This window comes from Microtus ochrogaster, linkage group LG7_11, assembly GCF_000317375.1.
Source record: "Microtus ochrogaster isolate Prairie Vole_2 linkage group LG7_11, MicOch1.0, whole genome shotgun sequence".
NCBI lineage: Eukaryota > Metazoa > Chordata > Mammalia > Rodentia > Cricetidae > Microtus > Microtus ochrogaster.
The window spans coordinates 18,850,292-18,871,159 of NC_022032.1; the positions used below are offsets into that span (position 1 = coordinate 18,850,292).

The following is a 20,868-nucleotide window of genomic DNA, read 5'->3' on the forward strand; positions in this document are numbered from 1 at the left end:
TGTATAAAGCAAGTCTTGATGTTAAATGGAATAAAGAGAGGGGTGACCTCAGAGGAGGACCCAATCCAACTAAGCTGTCAATTTGTCAAGAGCAAAGCGTATTTAGCAGAGTAAGCCATCAGCAAGTCAAAGCTTGTGGGGCAGGCTCCAGCCCCGGCAAACAGCAGAACTTGGTAGTACCTTTTCATCCTGTTCTTGGGGTGATGACAACTCTTCATTGTTTTTATATAAAAAAATTTGCCTTTATGTTTTCTATATTGCCTAGGGGATATTAATTCTTTATGTATTAGCAACAAAATCTTGCACCCTTTGTTGTTTAAACATTGGGTTTTCATTTTTCTTTATTTTGGAACCTTTTCTTTTCTTTTCTTTTCTTTTTTATTTTTATTTTTTTGGTTTTTCAAGACAGGGTTTCTCTGTGGCTTTGGAGCCTGTCCTTGAACTAGCTCTGTAGACCAGGCTGGTCTCGAACTCACAGAGATCCGCCTGCCTCTGCCTCCCGATTGCTGGGAAGTAAGTAGCTGCCGAAATCCGGGATCGAACCAGGGACCTTTAGATCTTCAGTCTAACGCTCTCCCAACTGAGCTATTTCGGCGGCCACTTGGAACCTTTTCTAACTTTCTTTGCTGTTTGGTTATATGTCAAAGAAAACTATTTTATGTTTTAAACCGAATCGTTGTCTATGCTTACCCATCCTTTTCTGGAACAGAGGGTTTTCTTTATGGCACCTCAATATTCACACCTCCCTTCCAAAGCAAGTGTCTCAGAAAGGCACAGAAGGAACTTGTCAAATCCATTTTTTTGACATCTTGTTGTTTACACCTGCAATCTGTAGGCTTCTGAATTGCCTGTCACAAAATCTCTGTGCAAAAATTCTCTCTCAGTCCCTCAACAACCTAAAAATGAGGCTTGTGGAAGCAAAAGTATTTGCAAAAGAATGGGAACGCTGATTGCAAGAGTATCTGGCAGGTTTGCTGTACTTGAAGGAAGAGTTGAAGAGAGAACGATCTCAGGATATGTCCTGATATACACGTCTATCAGATCACATCTCCTTCATGGCCTCCCTCAACCAGTTTTGTTTTAATGCAGACAGAGGACAGAAGAACATTTAGCCTCAACATACTCAATGAAATGATGAGTTAGTTTCAATATGACGCTATAAGGAGTGTGAACTCATGTCAAATAGAGAGAGGAAAATATATATTTATATAAGTGATTTTTAAAAAAAAATGTCCATTAGACATTGTCTAATTTAGATCTTTAAAGTGATTTTGTGGCAATCACAACTTAACATAGTGTTAAACCTCTATAATACTAGGGCATGGGAGGTTGTAGGAGTAGGATTTTCCGAAGTTATACAAGCCAGCCTCGCACAAAACACCATCAGCAAGGGAATAAATATGTTTTATTGAAACAATAAACAATGTAGATTTCTAGTGATAAGATACTAAAAGCTGGTAGAGAATTTGAAGCCTAGCTGAGCAAACTGTGTCCAGATGTGCAATGATGATGTGTACTTTATTGGCAAGTTATAGTTATATATAATCTATTGAAGAGAAGAGGAGTGGATTTTTAACCTTACCATCCAACTGTGGGCAACCACTTAAGAAAGCAATATAAGGAAGAACATGGAAGAACAAGGAAGCTGATGCTCAACGACAATTTTGTCAGGTTTTCAACCCCTCCAACACTTTTCTAGAATGGACCCGCTATGGGTTTTCTTAAATTAGAAGTCAGGAGAGCTCTCCCAGCCTTCCCTCAGGAACTCAATGACCTAGAAGGTATGTCATCACTGGTCAACAACCCTTTATAAAGTCCCCACCAACCTAGACGGCTCTCTTGTTCTTCTCTCTGTGTCTTTTAAACGCCCCCCCCCTCTCTCTCTGTCTCTCTCATCCCCACTTTGAGGCAGCCTTCCACACACCCCCCAATAAGCCTCTTAAGTGAGATCTGTTGTATGGTGTGATCTCTTTGTGACACACCTTGGCCCCAACACAACAAGGTACCCCCCACCACTTAATCCTAACACTGCACAGTGCATGATTTAGCCTTGCGTAAGCTTCTTCCAACAAAAGCGTCTTTCTAGCCTCTTCTCTGTGAACCAAAGTATAAGGAAATAGAGCAATTTGGGGTAAAATAATTCTGTTCAATTTCTTCCTTTAATTCTCCATCTTCCTTTATTCCAGTTGAGGCCAAGTATCAATAAGAGAGAGTAATGATCTAATGTGCCTGAAATGGATGGAACCAATAGGACAGTTGGATGAAGAATGACTTACTTATATCAGAGATTGAAGTAACACATCGAAACATGCTTTAAAGCAGAGTTACTTATGAAGATGTAAGTAGTTTACTTTCTTGCTCATTGCTCAGAAGAGTCGATATAAATGGTTTGGCTAGTAGGGAGGAGGATTATTTTTTTTTCAGGACTCTAGTCTATTGGACACTGTCATGGGAATCAGCCCTAGATATCTTCATTTTCCTGAAAATAAATGAACAAAGTAGGTCACGGTGGTAAATTTAGCCCAATAAGATTAGCTGTGAAGGCAAATCTCAAGCAAAATGGGTCTCAGCGCTGGTAACTAGACACCAGCCAAGTGCATTGTGTTTGCGATGGCAGGTGACTGTGGCTTTGAAGTGAGCAGACAAAAGCAATGAGGGATGGAAAAAGAAGGAGGCTACTGTAAACAGAATGAGCGCTAAGAGAGGTCAGGGGCTGCCTTCTTGAGCCATTGGCCAGGTCTCAAAAGTGCACTTGGGATCTCTGGCTTTTGGAATTTGAACTGGCAGATCATGTTTATATTCTTGAACCTGAGAGCTTCCTTTTCTATATAGTCTAAAAATCTGTTGCAAACATACAAATTTAATTAACCAGACAGTCTGCAATAATTATTTCCTTTCTATATAGCATAAAAAGCTTTTCAATTGCTTTATAAAAGAAATGGTTTATTTATTTTTATTATATGTATATGGGTGTTTTGCCTACACCTGTGTCTGTGCTTTATGTATGTGTGCCTGGTGCCCACAGAGGCTAGAAGAGGCCATCATAATTCCCTGGAACTGAAGCTATAGACAGCTATGGATTGCTTTTATGGGTGTTGCGGAAACAGCCAGAGCCCTCTGGAAGAGCAGACAGTGCTCTTAACTGTCTTGGAATAATTCTTCTGTACATTGTGAATATGTATTACTCTCTTTGGTTAATAAAAGCTGGCAGGCCAGTAGTTGGGCAGGAAGTTAGGTGGGAAAGCCAAACTTGATGATGGGAAGAAAAAGGGCGGGGGTCGGGGAGATGCCAGCCAACCAGAGAGGGAGCAGGACATGCTGGAGGATAGGTAAAGCCACGAACCATGTGACAATATATAGATTAATAGAAATGAGTTAATTTAAATTTAAAAGCTAGTTAGCAATAAGCCTGAGCTAATCAGTCAAGCATTTATAAATAATATGAGCTTCCATGTGGTAATTTGAAAGCATCTTCTAGGACTGAAAAACTCCGCCTATACTTACCCACCATTCTCAGAGGATCTGATGCCCTCCTCTGATATCTAGTGGCAATGCTTACATGGCACACAAGCCAGAAACTCACATACGTGAAATGAATAAAACTTGTAAAACATTACTAACTAGTAAAAGACTTACTGCTAAGTAGCAAGGACGTGTCTTCCCTCTCCTGTAAGAGGACATCTAAGTGGGCTAATCAGTCACCTGGATAGGAAAGCATTCCTCAGAAAAAGCTGTTCTGGGAACTTTTGAAATAACATAGAACCTTCCTAAAGTGTGGACCAGCTCAACGGCCTCCTTTACCTTTGTACCCAATGAGAGTGTTGCAGCCCTCTGCTATGCAGTGAACTCTGTCTGACTTCCACACTACAACCTGTATGTCTCATCTGAGCTCTCTGAATGAAGACCAGGAACTGGGGAGCAAAGCTCCCAAAGACACACAAATGACTTAGATGATGTACAACTCTTCTACCGAGGGGGGACAAAAAGACAGGGGAAACCTTAGGGACACGGGAAAGAGAGAGCCTCGGGATGCATAGTCTACTTGAAGTTTGTGAGATTAGTATTTTGTCAGCTTGACACCAGCCTGAGTCATCCAGGGAAAGGAACCTAAATTGAGAAAATAACCCCACCAGATTTCCCTCTAAACGTGTTTGTTGGGCATTTGCTTGATTAATGATTGATGTGGGAGGGCCCTGGCCACTGTAGGCAGTGCCTTCCCTGGGTAGGAGGTCTTGGAGTTTATAAGAAAACCAGTCAAGGCAAACATGGAAAGAAGGTCAGGAAGCAGGGCTCAGTTTTCCTTCCTGGCCTCTGCTTTGGTCCTGACTCTAGTTTTTTGCCTTGAGTTCCTGCCCTGACTTCCTTGGTGAAGAAACTATAAGCTGTTAAGATGACAGCTTGCTTTTGGCCACAGCAGTTATCACAGCCACGGAATGGAAACCAGGACAAAGTCTTTTATCAGTCAAAGGTCGGGAATTCTAGCACAATTAAAACTCACGGTGAAGTTTGCCTCTCCAGAGACAATAGTTCTTAATGCCTGCAATTTAAAGGTAAACGTTAAGCTAGCAATGTTCAAAACTTAAGGCCACAGTAAATATTATCTTTGTGTTTAACGATAGACTTTTTCTAACTGCAAACTCATAGTTTTTAAAAAGTATTACGAGCTGTATTATAAATGTTAATTATATAAAAATGTGTCTCAACTCTCCTGTAGCCTGTAGCCTGTAATATTGACGCATTAAATTTGAAGACATGTATTTTTCTCTTACCAGCCGAGGTGGGCAGGTGCCACTGCAGTGTACTGAGGAGACTCCTTTGCACATAAGCCTAGGAATGCTGTATTGAGATTATATGATGCTTCTATTTTTAAGTTTTGTTTTTCACCCTAGAAGTCAAACTATCTTGGGAAAGTAGAGAGTAAATGATAAAATGATCAGATGTGGGTTTCCTTTATTGACTTCTATATTTGATATATTAAACAAAGTAGCCTAGAAGAAAAGCCATTACGTAGCAAACTGTCACACTATGTGAAATATTTTTTAAAAAGTCACGTGGAGAAATCACAATCAGGTCATAAAAAAATGCTGCTGAGTTTCATAAAGAGCTCCACTATATCTTAATACTATTCTTTAGACTTGTTTATTATTTAAAAAATATTATGTATTCTTTAAAGTATTTTTAAACCATAAAGTATTTATGGTTTACAGGTATTTTGTTTTATGTGTGACAGCCAAGTAGACAATGTTGAGACTCTAAATGTTCATATGAGCCACCTAGGACTTACTCATTTGGTAAATGATGGCATAAACAGTACAATTAAAGCTTCAGCATGCCTAAATTATTCACGTCCGTCAGTTTAGTAAACAACAGCCCATGGTTGTTACAGCAGTCCCACCTGTAAACTTCAAAAATACTCTGTGTGATATTTTTTCCCCGTTTGTGCGCCTTCTGCTGTGCTAAGAAAATGGTGTGGCGCTTTGTCAGGCTAACTACAGTCTGGTGCCTCACGGTGTTTCACTCAAAAAGGGACTACAGGTATAATGGGGATCTCATAAAGTTAAAATAAAGCAGAAAAATTGCCGTCACCATAACTACCATCAGTGTTTCCATAAACATCATATGGTCATGGTACACTTCGGAGCTCACGTATTTGTGACGAGAGTGTTATAAACAAACTTGGTTCCTTGCCAAAACATATAAAAGTATAGTGCATGCCATTAGATATGTCACTTATTCCTGTTAATAATAATAACTAATAATAAAATATCTGCAATGGTTCATTTTGATGGTGTTTTGTCGACTTGATTTGATAAGAAGTATCTAGAAGATTAGTGAAGCACCCTTCTGGGTGTTTCTATAGTGGCATTTCCAGTAATGATTAGACTGCAAAGGCTCTGATCAATTGCAGGGATCAATCAACTCCATGACAGAGTCCCAATAGGATGGCATTATTGGTAGGTGGTGAAAAGGACGAGGGGGGAGCCCGAAGGAGAGAAAGGAGTCATAGAAAGTGTGTCCTTGGGGCTCTTTTTCGCTTTGGCTCTTTTAGCTTGAATTCCTATCATATTCCTTCATTCCCATCCCATCCCATCCCCCATCCTCATCTCAGTGTAGTGCAGCCTCTGAAACCATGAACACAATAATTCTTTCTTCCCTTTTGTCTGTTTATATCAGGTATTTTGTCAAAGAAATAACAAGGCAATAAACACAGCAACTGTGTTACTGACATATGAATTCACTATACTTGTAGGTTTTGCTTTATTTTAAGATATACTCTCACCTATAAAAAAAATGTTAAATGGGATGAGATTGTGGCCCAGTAAGAAAGTACCTACCTAGCGTGTATGAAGCTGACTCTAACCCCCAACACACTGGGAAGGTTTTACTGTGAATGAGTCCCCTGTGCTAATCAGAAACAGCTTTACACACTTGTGTTTAGAGCTTCTCTTGCCTGGGTCCCTTTCTCTTGTGCTCGACTGAATTTCACATTTTGTTCATCAGGACACCTGCGTGAACAAAACCCATAGTTCATGTTGAACAGAGGCTGCATCAAGTTATTAGCCTGGACACTAAATGTTAACGAGAGTGGAAAATCAGTGGTGCCCAGGGCTTGGCAGGCACAAGTCATTCCCCCATAGCAACAGTTGTGAGGCTGAGGAGCAGTAAGACAAAAGTAATGAGGGATCTGCTTCACTGGAATCCAGGAGACAGCAAATATCTAAGGAAGGCCTCCCTCTTGAGATGTAGAGAAATGTCTAGTGATGTAGACCCTAATGATCATAACCAAATTTTTTAAATCAAATATTAAAATGGAAGGCTATACCCACCTATAATATTGCATTCACTGCTAGGTCTGAGTAGTTTGAATGACTCAAGAATTACTATTCTTTACATAATATGAAGGTGAGTCTTTAAGTTCCAATATTAAGCCAGTTGAAAAACTTTTGGCAACTCTAGATAAGCAGATTGTGAAGGGGAATTATTTACCTGTGGATAAAAGCATCCTGTTCTGGAAATGGATTCCTGAAAAGACTTTCATCTATAGAGGAAAGCTTGCCAAGACTTAATAAAGACAGAATAACATTCTTGCTTGGGGGTCAATCTCCCAGACTACTGGTTGGAGCCTTTTGTGGTGTGTTTCATTGATAGACTTTGTGTCTTCGAACTCAGAAATCACCGTGCACTGCAATCGGCATGTGTTACCTGTTTGATACAGGAGCTAGAAGAAGTCATAGATGACCTAGTTCCTCATCCCAGATGCTCCTTGAGGCACGTTTCAGAGAAACGGAGAAATGCTTCCAGGCTTCTGCTCAGTGTTGACAAGTCTTCCTCTCCTAATATCTGTTGTCTATCCCAATATGGATATGATTTTTACCTATCCAAATCCCCTTTTTTTATGCCAGAGCTTCTCTGTGTAGCTCTGGCTGTCCTAGAGTTCACCATGAATAACAAACTTGCCTTGAAGTCTCTGAGATCTATCTGCTTCTGCCTCCCAAGTACTAGGGTTAAAGGGGAGTGTCACCATGCCTGGCCAAAAGCCCTTTCTTTGATTTAACCAATAAAAAAGGAAATTACAGCAGCATTCCCACTATAAGAATAGAATCCTTACCTGGATCTTGCTTCAACTAAAGAAAGTACTTCAGTAGTACGGAACTGAAGACATTCTGGAAGGATCATAATACCTATGAGTGCATCTTCTGGATGAGTTGGGGTGATGTCACCAAGGATTACAAAAGGGTGCCTAGAATAAGAAGCTCAGCGAGTTCATCATGACTCAATGAGTCACTAAGCACGAGGGAGGTTAGAGAAACAACAAGACTGTGCTAAGATGTCAAACTTCCTAAAGTGGATGAGTATGCTACAAAGTAGCTCCTAGCTGTGCTTCTGAGGAACTGTCCAGGGAGGAGAGATTGGCACACTATGAGAATATGCAGACATAGAAGCAAGGAAAAGGAGAACTGAAAAAAGTGACTGCCACCCAAGGAAACTCAGTACAGCTTTAACTAAAGCTTTTGAAGACCTAAACAGATTCTTCAAATGGTTTAAAACATGTTTCCTTAGCATCAACAAAAAACTTTTGTCAATAGAGAAGGAGGTTCATGTTTTATTTTCTGCTTACAAGCAAATCTAGGGCAAAAAAAAAAAAAGAAAAAAGAAAAAGAAGGAAAGAAAGAAAGTCAGTCACCAAGGACACATTTCTGAGAAGTTCTATCTCTTCAGCCAGCCTCTGGAGATGTTCACGAAGAAGCATCCTCATCATTGGCAATAACAGCTCCATGGGCACATCGTCTCTGAGACCTTTGAGTGAAGAAATGGCAGTGATGGAGCTGACGATCTAGCACATGTGGGCTTAGAACAATGTGTATTTGGGTATGTCTTAGCTTTTAACAAAAGCAAAAAGTCAATAAAAACCTAACAAAAGTCTTATACAGCAAGGTTATGAACAGGGAAAGCAGGCAGGTTTGGGGATAGGTACAGGCTTGTAATTCCTGTTATCTAGGAGGGGTGAAGAAAGACATTGCAAGTTCAATGCCTGGTTGGTTTACAGATATCATTCAAGGCCAACACCAGCAGCTCCTGAGACCCTATTTTAAAATAAAAAGTGAAAAAAAAATCACAGGAGAGATATAGTTCAATAGTAGACCATTTTTTAAAGCATGGTTGAGACCCTAGCTTCAATTCCAAGTAAGAAAAGAAAGGTTGGAAGGGAGGGAGGGGAAGAAGGCGGAAAGGAGAGGGAAAAAGAAAATATTTTGTGTAACTGTATGATTCATTTGTAGTTTAAGCTAAGTATTACTATAAAACTCAAAAGCTAAAAGCTTTCAAAGTTTATGAATTTAAAAATGAGAACAAATTAGTTATTTTAATACAGACAACAAAATAAACACTGAATCGTCCAAGTGTTTATAATTTCATGTGATCACAGTTATAGGCAGCAGTGCCGGGCTTTCACACCTACCCACAGTTCCCTCTCTGACTCAGCACAGACAGTGTCCAGGTCTTTGTATTTCCTTCAGAGGAAGTATTCTAAACAGACATGCTGATTTTGTATTTCTTCTTTATTTCTTCTGCATGACTGCATAAGTTCGCATACACTCTTACAGTTACATTACAATTGGCTTCAGTGTTCAGAACCATGCAGGACAACAGTCCATCCCATATTGCTAGGTGTGCAGTAGGGTACACCATGGCAGTTATAAAGTATGCACAATATGATGTCCATAAAACACTGCCTAACACCTTATGTTCAAGAATTACCGACATGATTAACACATGGCTATATTTTCAGCTAAAGAGAATAGACCCCAGAGGCAAAACTGAACTTTCTGGCTCAATTCTCCTTCCAAGAGAGATAGCAAAACCAAAATTCTTTTCTTTCAAGATAAGCTATGGAAATTAGGCTCTCTCCCCAAAGCAAATTATAATAGTCTCAAAGCTCAGGGATTTACTAAGACTAGGGGGCAGAAAGATTGCTACCAGCCAGACCAGTGGATGATTTCCAGGGCACAGCATTTTCCAGACACAATGGGGCAGATGCACACATGAACTCACAAGGTTTGTAACAGCATGCAGAAGACCTGCATGAGCTCAAGTCAGACAAAAAGCCAGGATAGAAGAGCAAAGGTGGGCACAAAGTCCCAATCCTAGCTGAGGAGTTATTGGTACTTGAGTGTTGCCAGGGAGATTTGGAAAAGCCAGTTTCATTCGCTGATGTAACTTCTGCCTATACGTGTGTTGGCATTGCTGCAGCTGTAAAGAAAATACTCAAAGGAGAATTACAGGTATATTATGAAAACTTTTCTTAGTCAAACACTTCTTTCCTTTTGTTTCTCAGCTGTGTTATGTACTTAGTGCTAAGACATCTGAGAGTACTCCCCCAGTTATACAAATCTTTTCTCAATATACCAAATACACATTCTATCTGACTGAAACCACTTCTCCTGGAAAGTTTTGGTCTGTTCCAATGCAACTTCTGCTATATAGTCTTTTTTAAAAATATTACCCCAATAATCCCAGCACTCGGGAGGCAGAGGCAGGTGGATCTCTGTGAGTTCTAAGCCAGCCTGGTCTACAAGAGCTAGTTCCAGGAAAGCTACAGAGAAACCCTGTCTCGAAAAACTAAAAAAAAAAAAAAAAAAAATTAACCCAAACTATTCTAAGAAGCCATTTCTTGACTTCTTGATCATATTTTTATGTCCTTGTCATATTCTCTCTCCCTGTCATATTGTGTCTCTATCTGTCCTCTTCCTGTCACGTGTGTGTGTGTGTGTGTGTGTGTGTGTGTGTGTGTGTGTGTGTAAGAGAGAGAGAAGAGAGAGAGAGAGCGCTACAGGGCACACACCTTCTAATAAACTCACAAGAAAGATCATTGAAATAAAAAATTTAAAGGCATTCATAACCCCCATAATTACTCTATTTGAACTGAGAGATATTTTAGTTGGATATGAGAATCTAAGCAGCCAGTCATTTCTCTTGGGACTTTAAAGACATTTTCACTTTGCCTTCAGCTTTTAATCTTATTATGAAGAGAATGTTCCATTTTAATTTTTGACCCTTTATAAGGAATATATAATGTTCTTTTTAAAAATGGCAAACTCTATGCCCCCAAACTTTCAGAAAGTCCTGAATTACGAGCCTTCACGTCAACAGTCATGTGTGCTCAGACCACGCTTCCAATCCAGAAACTCAAGCTGAGTTATTTTTGCAGTGATTTTATTCCCTTTGTTTTGGGTTCGTTTGTTTTTACAGTCTCTCTTGATATCCTGTTATGTTAGATCCCAAGACTATATTTCTAATTGTGTGTTTTAATTTTCCTTTTTTGACAGTTTATTCAGCTTTTAAGATCACTTTTCTAACTTGGTATGTAGGCCCCACTGTTAAAGGACTCTTGGCGTTTCTTGTATTTCTTGTAACTCTTCATTGCTGTTTGTTGCTTGTTGTTACTGTTGTTGTTATGACAGTATCTCACTTAGTAGCCCAGACTGCCTTGGAACAGTGTAGTCCATGCTGACCTTGAAACACAGCAGTCTTTCTACTTTAGCTTCTTGAGTAGAGCGGATTACAGGCAGGCACCATCATAGCCAGCATTTGGTCTTTCTTCATGCACGCAATATAATCAGCCCTTAGCTGGTGGGGAGGAAGAGGCTTGTGTGAGTGATCATGTGAGCTGAACCTATAACAAATAGTTTTAACAGGAAACATTTTTTTTCATCTTACTAAAAATTCTTATGGTATCAATTACAAATGTACAGGGAAATAGAATTCTTAAACTAGTATTTAGTTGGTATGCTGTACTTTAAAACATTGAAAAATATTATGATTTCTTTCTTGGCACAGACTTGCACTTTCTTGATTTAACTTAGAATGTGTTTTTTCTAGATTTTGGCAAATTATAGTACTGAGTTTGGGTCAGTTTCGAATATGCATCTTTTGTGCTTTTAATTCTATGAAATGTTTCCAAGGGTCCTTTACTGCGCATCCTTTTTACCAGCAGCACCTCCTCTGAGACATCTTTACTTTTTTCACAACAACCATTTCATCTATATGAAATAATTTTTAGAAATATCGCATCTTTGTCTTTGGGATGATGGTATCAAGAAGGTCAGGAAGTTTTATATCAGAAACATGAATAATAATAAATCTATCTCTTTCTTTTTGAGGTAACTTAGTACTGTGTTATTAGGAATAGAAAACAGGCTACGATACCATGTTAAATGAGAGCTGTCTATACATACCTTTATATATATATATATACATATATAGTGTTATTTAGTATTTTTTTCAACTTGTATTTGTGATTTGTTCCTTTCTTTGCTTTTATATTAGATACTTGATCACCTTACATATAAGAGCGGGACTTTGAAAATTCATGTACAGAGTTTATTAAGGTGGGATTAAGTAGTAGCTGTCTGGACATAAAGCCTGCAAGTCTTATCTTTTGGAGAGAGAACTAGTGTTACAGACCTATAATCCCAAATACTACACAGGCTGGGAAAAAAAAAGATTCCAAGTTCAAGAGTTCAAGGCCAGCCTGTGCAATTTAACAAATGTTCCAACTTCAAAGACCCTGGAGTCAGTCTACAGTATACCCCCCCCCCAAAAAAAAGTCCTATCTTTTGAAACAGTCATGTTCCACAGAAAAATACTCTTCAAATCATCTTTCTGTAGAGTGAGCATCCTGCTACCTGTCTCTCGGGTGCTTAATATGGGAAGGAAGCCCTAGAAGCTGTACACACATTCATTTCCCATTATTTCTAATGTTTATTCAATTTGCTACCTTCGTTCTCACCCATGTGTGCTCACAGTCCTTCTGGTCAAATCTCTGCAGAGAATAAAGTTTGGGCATTCTACTTTAAGGGGCAGACAGTCAAACCACTTGCTGTTCTTAAGGTGCGTGCGTGAGTGTGTGTGTGTCTTTTGTTGTTGTTGTTGTTGTTGTTGTTGTTATTTGTTTAGGTAGATACGGTTTCACTATGTAGCCCAAGATAACCTGGAACTTACTACGAAACCGTTACCGGCCTCAAATGTGGTCCTCCAACCTGTATCCTGTAGGCTGGCCTAACATGCTTGTGCTACCACACCTGAGCTGAGTGCCATCTACTGCGGTTTAGCCCCCTTCAAACCTTCTTTCTCAGGTCTAGTGTGCCATCAATCAAGGCTTATGGGGTGGGGAAACGGGGCTGGTAGCTGTACATGTCATTGCTTCTTGGTTTCCCCTTTTTGGCTTAAGATTCCTCTAACCACCTGCCCACCAGCCTCCTGCCTTTCTAAATCTCGTTCCTACTTTTCTCTATTATTTTATGCTTCTGCATAAAGATTTTCAAAGTAAAAACTTTGTGATCCCTTTGGTGGGGTTTTGAGAGGGAGAAAACTTTAAATGTGTGTGGTCAATTCACTAGTTCCATTCTAAAGTCTTTTTACCTAATGTGCGTGTGTGTATGTGTTTGTATGTGTGCATGTACATACATGCATAAGTATACACACACACACACACATATATAAATATATATGATTATTTTTCAATACCTGGAGCTCTTGACCAATTCAAACCCAATATTTATATATACATGCATATATAATTTCTATAAATATATAAACATATACATGTATTGTGTATAATCTGCATAAATATTTACATATGCACATACACATATATATTGTATATATGCACATGTATATGGTTGATAAAGATATGTTTTTTGGCTCTTTTCTCAGTTTTAGTACTTTCAGAAAGTAAAGATGTATTTGTCTGTTATGTTTTTTCTAGACACTTTAATCAAGTTATTATATTTAGTTCTTGTGATTTTTACAGTTTTTTTGTATCGCTACTATGTAAAACATCACAAATACGGTAAAGACCTTCTGTGCAAACACTTTCTTGAGATTGCTTCTGTAGAGTTATCCACTGCCTCCCCTGGCATTTTTAATAACCTTCTTAATATTTGCTGTCATCCCCATCTGTTTGGATTTCAGGTTGATTATCCAGACAAGCTGCGCTGTGAGGAGTCACCTGATCACTTCAGTGTGTGTTATGCAGGTGTGAGACACATGACATTTTCAGGAAGAAAACATAGAACCTCTGCTGCTAAATTATATCCACCTCTCTTAGGTAGGTAGATTACCCAGAACTCTGGGGAAAAAAAAAAAGCACAGACCCAAACATAGAGAATTCTGTCCCTGCTTCTTTAAACTAGCTCCATTTAACCTGGCACAGAGTCCCTAACGGGCAATTCTCTGACTATATCCCTAGGGAAAATATATTGAGCATAGCCAAAGGTTAAGGCAGAGGAGTACAGCGAGACTCGGAAGCAGCCAATCAGATGAAGAGGGTCTAAAGATCCAACGCCCGCAGGCGATCAGCACCAAGCCCAGCTGCTTAGTCTCCTTCGGTTCCGGATGAACAGTGCATATGTGTTGCAAAGGCTTCTTGGGTTGATTGTAGCCACAGAGCAGCGCCGTGTCTAAGAAGAGAGGGACGGATGCCCAAGCAACTCATTCTGCACAGCAACCACCAAGACGACGCTCCTGTGCTGGAATGTTCTCGCTTGAAGGTATTGGTCCTTTTCCTTTGAGCCCCTATGATTTTTAAGAAAGAAGCAGAAAGACTGGCGCTGGGGAGGCTTTCTGCTTTCTAGTAATGCTTTGTCCGTTCTCCGGCTACTGCCTGCATTAAAATAGTCAACCTCCGGCTGAGCCGGTGCTAGGCAGAATAAAGGGACACTTTCCACTGCTTAAGCGGGCTGAGCACAGACCCTTTATTAGGACAGCCCCTTTGTTAATGTTGCCATTGTTCTCAAGGTAAGCTGGTTAATAATGCTGCTTTCAGTCATCGCATTCTGTTACATTCATAACTAGGAACGCAGGAGGGGAAGGATGGGGCTATGTGCCTTCAAGGTTGTTGCAATTTCTGCAATTATCTACCAGCCTTGGAGACAAAAAGCTCCAAACTGCTGATCAGAGAGAAAGAATTCCACTAGTAATTGGATTCCTCTGTGATTAACATACAAGGTTTATTTTAAAAAAAAACACTTCTCAATTCCGCTTAATAATTAAAATACTTTAATTATCATCTATTTTTGGCAGCTAGTGCCATCATCTCAAAGTCGTCAGCATGTGAGGGGTCCTTGTTTGAGTTGCCAGGGTAATGGGAAGGATAATTCAGTGTGCCGCAGAGTAACAAAAGACCCCTGAGAAACATACGCGTTAGGTGAGGCATGTGATTGCTTCAAGGAGCATTGATTTCTAAGAGTGTCTTTTGTCTCTCTTCCCGTCAGTTATGTTAGCAGAAACAGACAACGCGGGGGCTTCCATGGTTTTCGCCGTCTTTAAACTCACACAATTGTTTATCCTATATGTCACCCGGTGCTTAATTTGTGTCTAAGATGTTAAATTGCTGGTCACATGGAAGGGTTCACTGGTTAAGTCGTGTGTCATCCTCTGTGGGACATCTGAGGCCATCCGTGCATCCGTGGTCTGTGAATGGTGGCCTGAGAGAAGCAGAGATTTGCAGATTGCACTGGACACAAATGCCAGGGATGTCATGCTGCCCTTTTGCGGTTCTCTCCAAACAGCAGGACACACGGATAATGTACACTTCATAACAAATTGCCAGGGCTGACTTTTTCGTGGAAGTAGTACAGATTATTTGGGCAGTTAATTTTTAAAGTTTTTTTCTTTTTTAGTTGTTAAGGCATTGATAGAGTTTCTAAATTTCCACATCCAGTGGGGGTGTTTTATTGCTTTTTGTTCATTTAATTCTTACCTGTCGAACTAAGTTTATTTACCTCTGTAAAATTATCAGTTATGTTACTATGATAGACTTTGGTATTTTGGGTTTCTCTGTTCAAATGTGGATGATTCTACTTATAGAGTATAACAATTAAGTCCAGCCAGTAAGTAGGGCCAACATTTTTTTAAAATCACTGCTTAATAATCATAAATTGTACAATATATTAATGATAAAAATGTAAAAATAAACACTCTAATTTATAGCATTCAAGAATCAACTATAAAGTAAAATGAGTATTTTTTCCTATGTGGGAAAAATCTCATTTCTTAGTATTTTTAAAGGACATGGCTTTTGAGGAAGTAAACAATTGACTAGCTGACCACAGGGCTAACAACTTTGAGGAATGGCAATGGGGTGTAGGACCTGGTATCTGCTAGCACATGAGGTCACAGCAGGACGGCATCTTGCGCTCGGCTATCAGGAAAGTTGTACTTAAGATAGTGTTGGTCTGTTCTTGCTAATGGGAAATGGAAAAGAAAAGCAGGAAGTCATCCTGGAGAAACAAAGTCAGTGTGTATGAAGCATTTCAGGGCAGCAATAATGGTATAAAAGACAAGGACATGGCATTTCCCAAGTGGTATTAGAAGTGTAAAACTAGAGGTGTGGCCTTGACCCCAGGAAGCTCCACTTCCTGTGAAAACCAAGGGGATCAAGCCTACACAACCGGCCTATGAGAATTATCAGCAATACACATAATAACACATAGTTCTTGTAAATAAAATAGAGACATTATTATGAGGACGTGAGAGCGCGGACACAGACAACATTCTTCCATGGAGAACCCTGGCACTTCCCCTTCCATGTTAGAGGGCGAAGCAAGGATCTTCCCCAGGAAAGAGTACCCTAACTAGGTTTTCCACTACCAAGCAGCCGGCTGTGAGATCACATACATACAGATAACACTGTATGGACTGAGCAGGGTGTATTCACATATTCAGTCATCTATGCATCTGTATGTATCTATAGCAAAAGAGGCCACGAGCTTGAGAGAGGACAAGAGGGGTGCATAGGAGGGGTGGGAAGGAAGAAGGAAAGAGAAGGGAGGAAAAGGCCTAATTACATTACAATTTCGAAAACTAAATAATTATGATAAAAAAAAAATCTCTTTTAGACGAGGGACTTTTCCAGTGGAGACCGTAGGAAGACCTACAGAGTCTCAGCGTCTGTCCCATGGTCCCCTATTCTCTTGCAGCTCTTACGTGATACCAAACTTCTACTTCCCGAGAACTTTCCTTTCATTCTGGTGCCCTTGAATTCTATTGAAATGCAAATTGCCTTGGGAAGAATAGAGTCAGTGTTATTTATTTCCTGGTCGGGTTTTGTACAGACCTGAGCGTAGGTGCCTAGTAAACAAGGCTCAGTAGATGGCAAAGTTTTAAGAAGGAAGGCTGGGAATACTAGGACAAAAGGATACCCTTGAAAGGGACAAGCTAACTGAAAAGCAAAGAGGGTGGCAAACACATTCCAGGATGCTAAGATAACAATAAATGCCTACAGAGAGAGAGATGCTTACCTCAAACCATGCTGTTGGGTGGAGGGTCCAAAATAACATCCAAATCCCGGGTGTGCAGCAGTGTTGGAGAGAAACCTGACATACATAAGCTTTGTTTTTTCCCCTCTTGGTTCCCTATAAGGAAGTGGAAGCAGTCACTTCCTGATGTTGGTAGCAGAAATCGACCACTTTCTTGGCATGGAATAATGCCAGGAAAGGGAACTTAACTTTAAGAGACAGAGCAAACTTTTAATTTTGTTAATAACAACTTTTGTCAAAGGGCGAGTAAGGGGACACTGTGAAGAACAGCATCTGTGAAAATTAACTCAGGTCCTGGGTCAGCCAGACTCCAATTACAACAGAGGAGTCTGGCTCCACAGCAAAGATGACCTTCAAATGTGGGTATCTCGCCAACTCTTCATTCTCAGGTTTACTCCTGTATGCCCCTTTGATCATGTCCAACTTCCAACCAGTTCTCATTCCCTCATCTGTGAGTGTGAGCTTATTAAGAGAAGGCCTCATTCTAATTGGACAGTATAATCTCTGCAAAGCAGAGGACTTTGGATGAAGGAACACCAGGAGAAGCTATCAGCTTTCCCTCTTCTAGAGGTATGGCAGTCTGTCTGCCTTATTTTTATAATCTTTATTTCCTTACCAGATTGGGGTTCTTCCAAGGAAAAGAGAGTGTATGCCTTTAAATCCACCACTGTGACTTAGGATAGCCTGGGTTTTATTTAAGACATTAGCACCACTCTTTTCTCAGGAGGCACACTGCTCATTGGCACCAAACTACCACCTACCAAAGTAACATGAAGGATAAAGTGAGCTGGCAGTTACATGTGAGGAGGATCCAGGCATGATGGTGTATGTCCATTCCCCAAATACTCAGAAAGCAGAGACAGGAGGATCATACGCTCCTGGCCAGCTTGGTTTACGTATAGAAACTTGGTCTGAAGAAACATTTAAATCTGCAAGTCAGGAAAAATGTTATTTAGGTTTATCCACACTCATCAACCCTGGGCCACTTTGTCCTGGCATCCTTGTGATCTCACTAGCGCCAGGGGATTGAGCTGACTCTCAACAAAACCTTATAAATGTGCACTAAATAAATAATAGGTTGATCTTAATGTGCACCGATTAAATAATAGGCTGATCTCATTGGTGTGGGAGCCAGATCCAGAATGTGCATTGGTAGAAAGGATTGCTAAGACCAGGTCAATGGGACTCCAGGGTGTTTGTTACCTACTGTGAGGTGGAGGTTAGCTTCTAACAGTGGTGGAGAGATCAGGCTGAGGCATTAACTGGGCAGTAAGTTGGACCTTTGGAATCAGTTGAAGGGCTTCCAGCATGAATTATGTGATTGACCCTATTCAATACCAGAGAATATATAAAGTATTTCCAAGACTTCTATGAGCAGCCCCTCTCCATGCCTTACAAGTATCTGAGCTCTCTACTTGTGTCTCCCCTTCAAATCTTTGTATATACTGTGGACCAAGCCAACTGCATGTTCATTCTGATTTGCCCAAAGGGATTATGTGAAGTACATACCTGTGAACAGCCAGCAGCAGCTGCCATAGCATCCCTTTCAGGCAGGTAATGGAAAACAATGAAGCTCTTCTCTTGGAGTGCTACCAAAGCTGGCCTTGTTTTGTTTAGGATGATGTCAGTGAGGGATCGTTTAAAGGGAGAATCTGGGTTTATGACCTGTGAGTCAATCAGTCTAAGATTCCTTCCTTCCCTCCCTGCTTTAAACACGACCAATGCTGTTTTCCTCCCAACAGACACAAAGGAGACATCTCAATGGGTTCACTGGGTGGCTGTTCAGCTTCTTTCTGGAGCATCTGGGCCTCTCTTCCATTTGTATTCGGTTCACAGAGACACTCACATTTCCTTTACCCAACACCATAGAACACAGATAGTCACCTGCTGTTGACACAGGTCATGACACCGCACCTCAAATGTCTCTCAAAAGCCTGCTCAACTTATTCTTAGAGAAAAAGATGGACCATGTTAATAAAAAAAGACCCTCAAGCTGGGCAGTGGTGGCACATGCCTTTAATCCCAGCACTCGGGAGGCAGAGGCAGGTGGATCTCTGTGAGTTCAAGGCCAGCCTGGTCTACAAGAGCTAGTTCCAGGACAGGAACCAAAAGCTACGGAGAAACCCTGTCTCGAAAATAAAAAAAAAATAAAATAAAAAAAAGACCCTCAACAAATAAAGATACATATTAAAAATGAAAAGATTAGGATTGGGAGATTGGCCTCTTTGTAAATACATTATGGCTTCAGTTCAGTGTTCTCAGGGGACCCCTGAGTGAGAAAACAAGGGGTCTCTGATTCTTGACTTGCCCTACTTTAGTGTGAGAGTTTTTGTTTTATCTCATTGTATTTTATTTTCCTATATATACATTTTTTAAAATGAATGAATGAATGAATGAAAACCTAGACACTGGGGTAAAGGTTAAAGATTGAGCCATCACTTATATCTGCCGGGAGAGGGAAAATTCTCTAATAAATTGACATTATGTAGGTATATCAACTGTATAATTGGAATCCAAAGATTTTTTTGGATAAGCTTTTATTTGATTATAGTCAGATCATTTTTTTTTGATGTGATTTTATTTTGTTTTCTTGGTTTGGGTATTTTTGTCATGGTATCAAGTTTTATGTGTGTCTTTTTTAGGGGAAAGAACTTAAAGTTGGGCAGGTAGGGGAAGGAAAAGATCTGAAGGACTTGGAAGAGGGGAAGAATATGGTCAAAATATATTCATATTTGAAAATTGTTTTAAATAATGAAGAATATAATGATGACGAAGATAAAAAAAGAAAAGAACCAGTCACATTCAAATTAATAATCACATCTTGAGATAGAACTTGCTGTGTGTTGGGCCATGTTCTAAGTATATTGCATAAATTAAACTTGTAAACACTCAAAAAAAAAGTGGTTTTTGTAAATCCCATTCTGTAGATGAGCCAACAGAAGAGTGCATTGGGACTTGTTTCACACCATATATATGGAACCTGGAGACCTGGTTAACAGCGCCTATACTGTCTATCACTCTGCTGCGGTGTGCCTTTCTCACGTGAGCAAGAAAAAGCTGAATGTGTTGCTTTGGTAGAGAAGCATCTGATGTTACCCCCAGAGTTTGGAACTAGAGGCATACTAAGAAATTCAAAAGCAAAGTAAATTCAGCAACTAGAAGAAACAAAACCTTTCCATTCCAGGCTAAGAGAGTTGAGAACTGAGATTTCCTTACCTGAGACCAGGGTTACTACAGCAGGGGAATTATTGTTATTACTGAAATCTAGCCGTACGCTCAGGTTGCATTGTTCGGGATGAGGAGAGAGGGTAAAGAAGAGAAACAACATTACAAAAGGAAAAACTATAAATGCCAAGACCATGACCCTTAGAGACAAAGGTCTTCCTTCATCTTTTGTCCCAATACTTATCCTGAGTCTGTGGCATTTAAACAAAAAATAGGACGCCAAGTTAAAAGCTATCAGTCTGTTCAATGTCCAGTGAGAAATGTCTGACTTTTTCACTCAAAACCAGTTATTTTTTTAAAAAAATTTTTAGCTGAAAAGGAATTTTATTACTTCTGTTCTCCCTTTTTTCCCTCCAGCCCCTCCCAGTTTCCTTCCTTCAACTCCCATTCCCCTTCCTGACCTTCAAGTTGAGAACCTTTTTGCCTTTAACTCTGTTTGTTACACACATTGTATAAAGCCTGCTGAGTCTATTTTTGTTATTTGTAGGTATGTGACTTCAAGACTGACCACTGCGCATTAGACAAACATGCAGTTATACTGATAAAAAATGATTTCTGGACTTGAGAACAACCCAGTAGGCTATAATTTTGTATTTTATGTAATTAAAGTAAATGTTTCTTCCATTTTATGAGATAATATGCTAATTGCAAGTTTTCTTGGTAGTCTCCATTTGAAAAGTCTATGCTATAACCTATGTCCTATTTACAAATTTTGGTTAACACGTGCCTAGTGACTTTATCCCATTGTTATATTTTTTAAAAGAATGAGTGTATTATTTAAGAAGACATCAGTATCTAGGGAGATGCAGCACTGCCGTATGTC

General features: G+C 39.8%; 1 non-coding gene across 1 annotated transcript; it reads right to left on the bottom strand.

The window, feature by feature from the left end:
* Positions 1 to 522: 522 nt before the first annotated feature.
* Trnaf-gaa lies at positions 523 to 595 on the bottom strand. The gene has a single exon. It is a non-coding gene; the product is annotated as a tRNA-Phe (tRNA).
* Between the last annotated feature and the right edge of the window lie 20,273 nt (positions 596 to 20,868).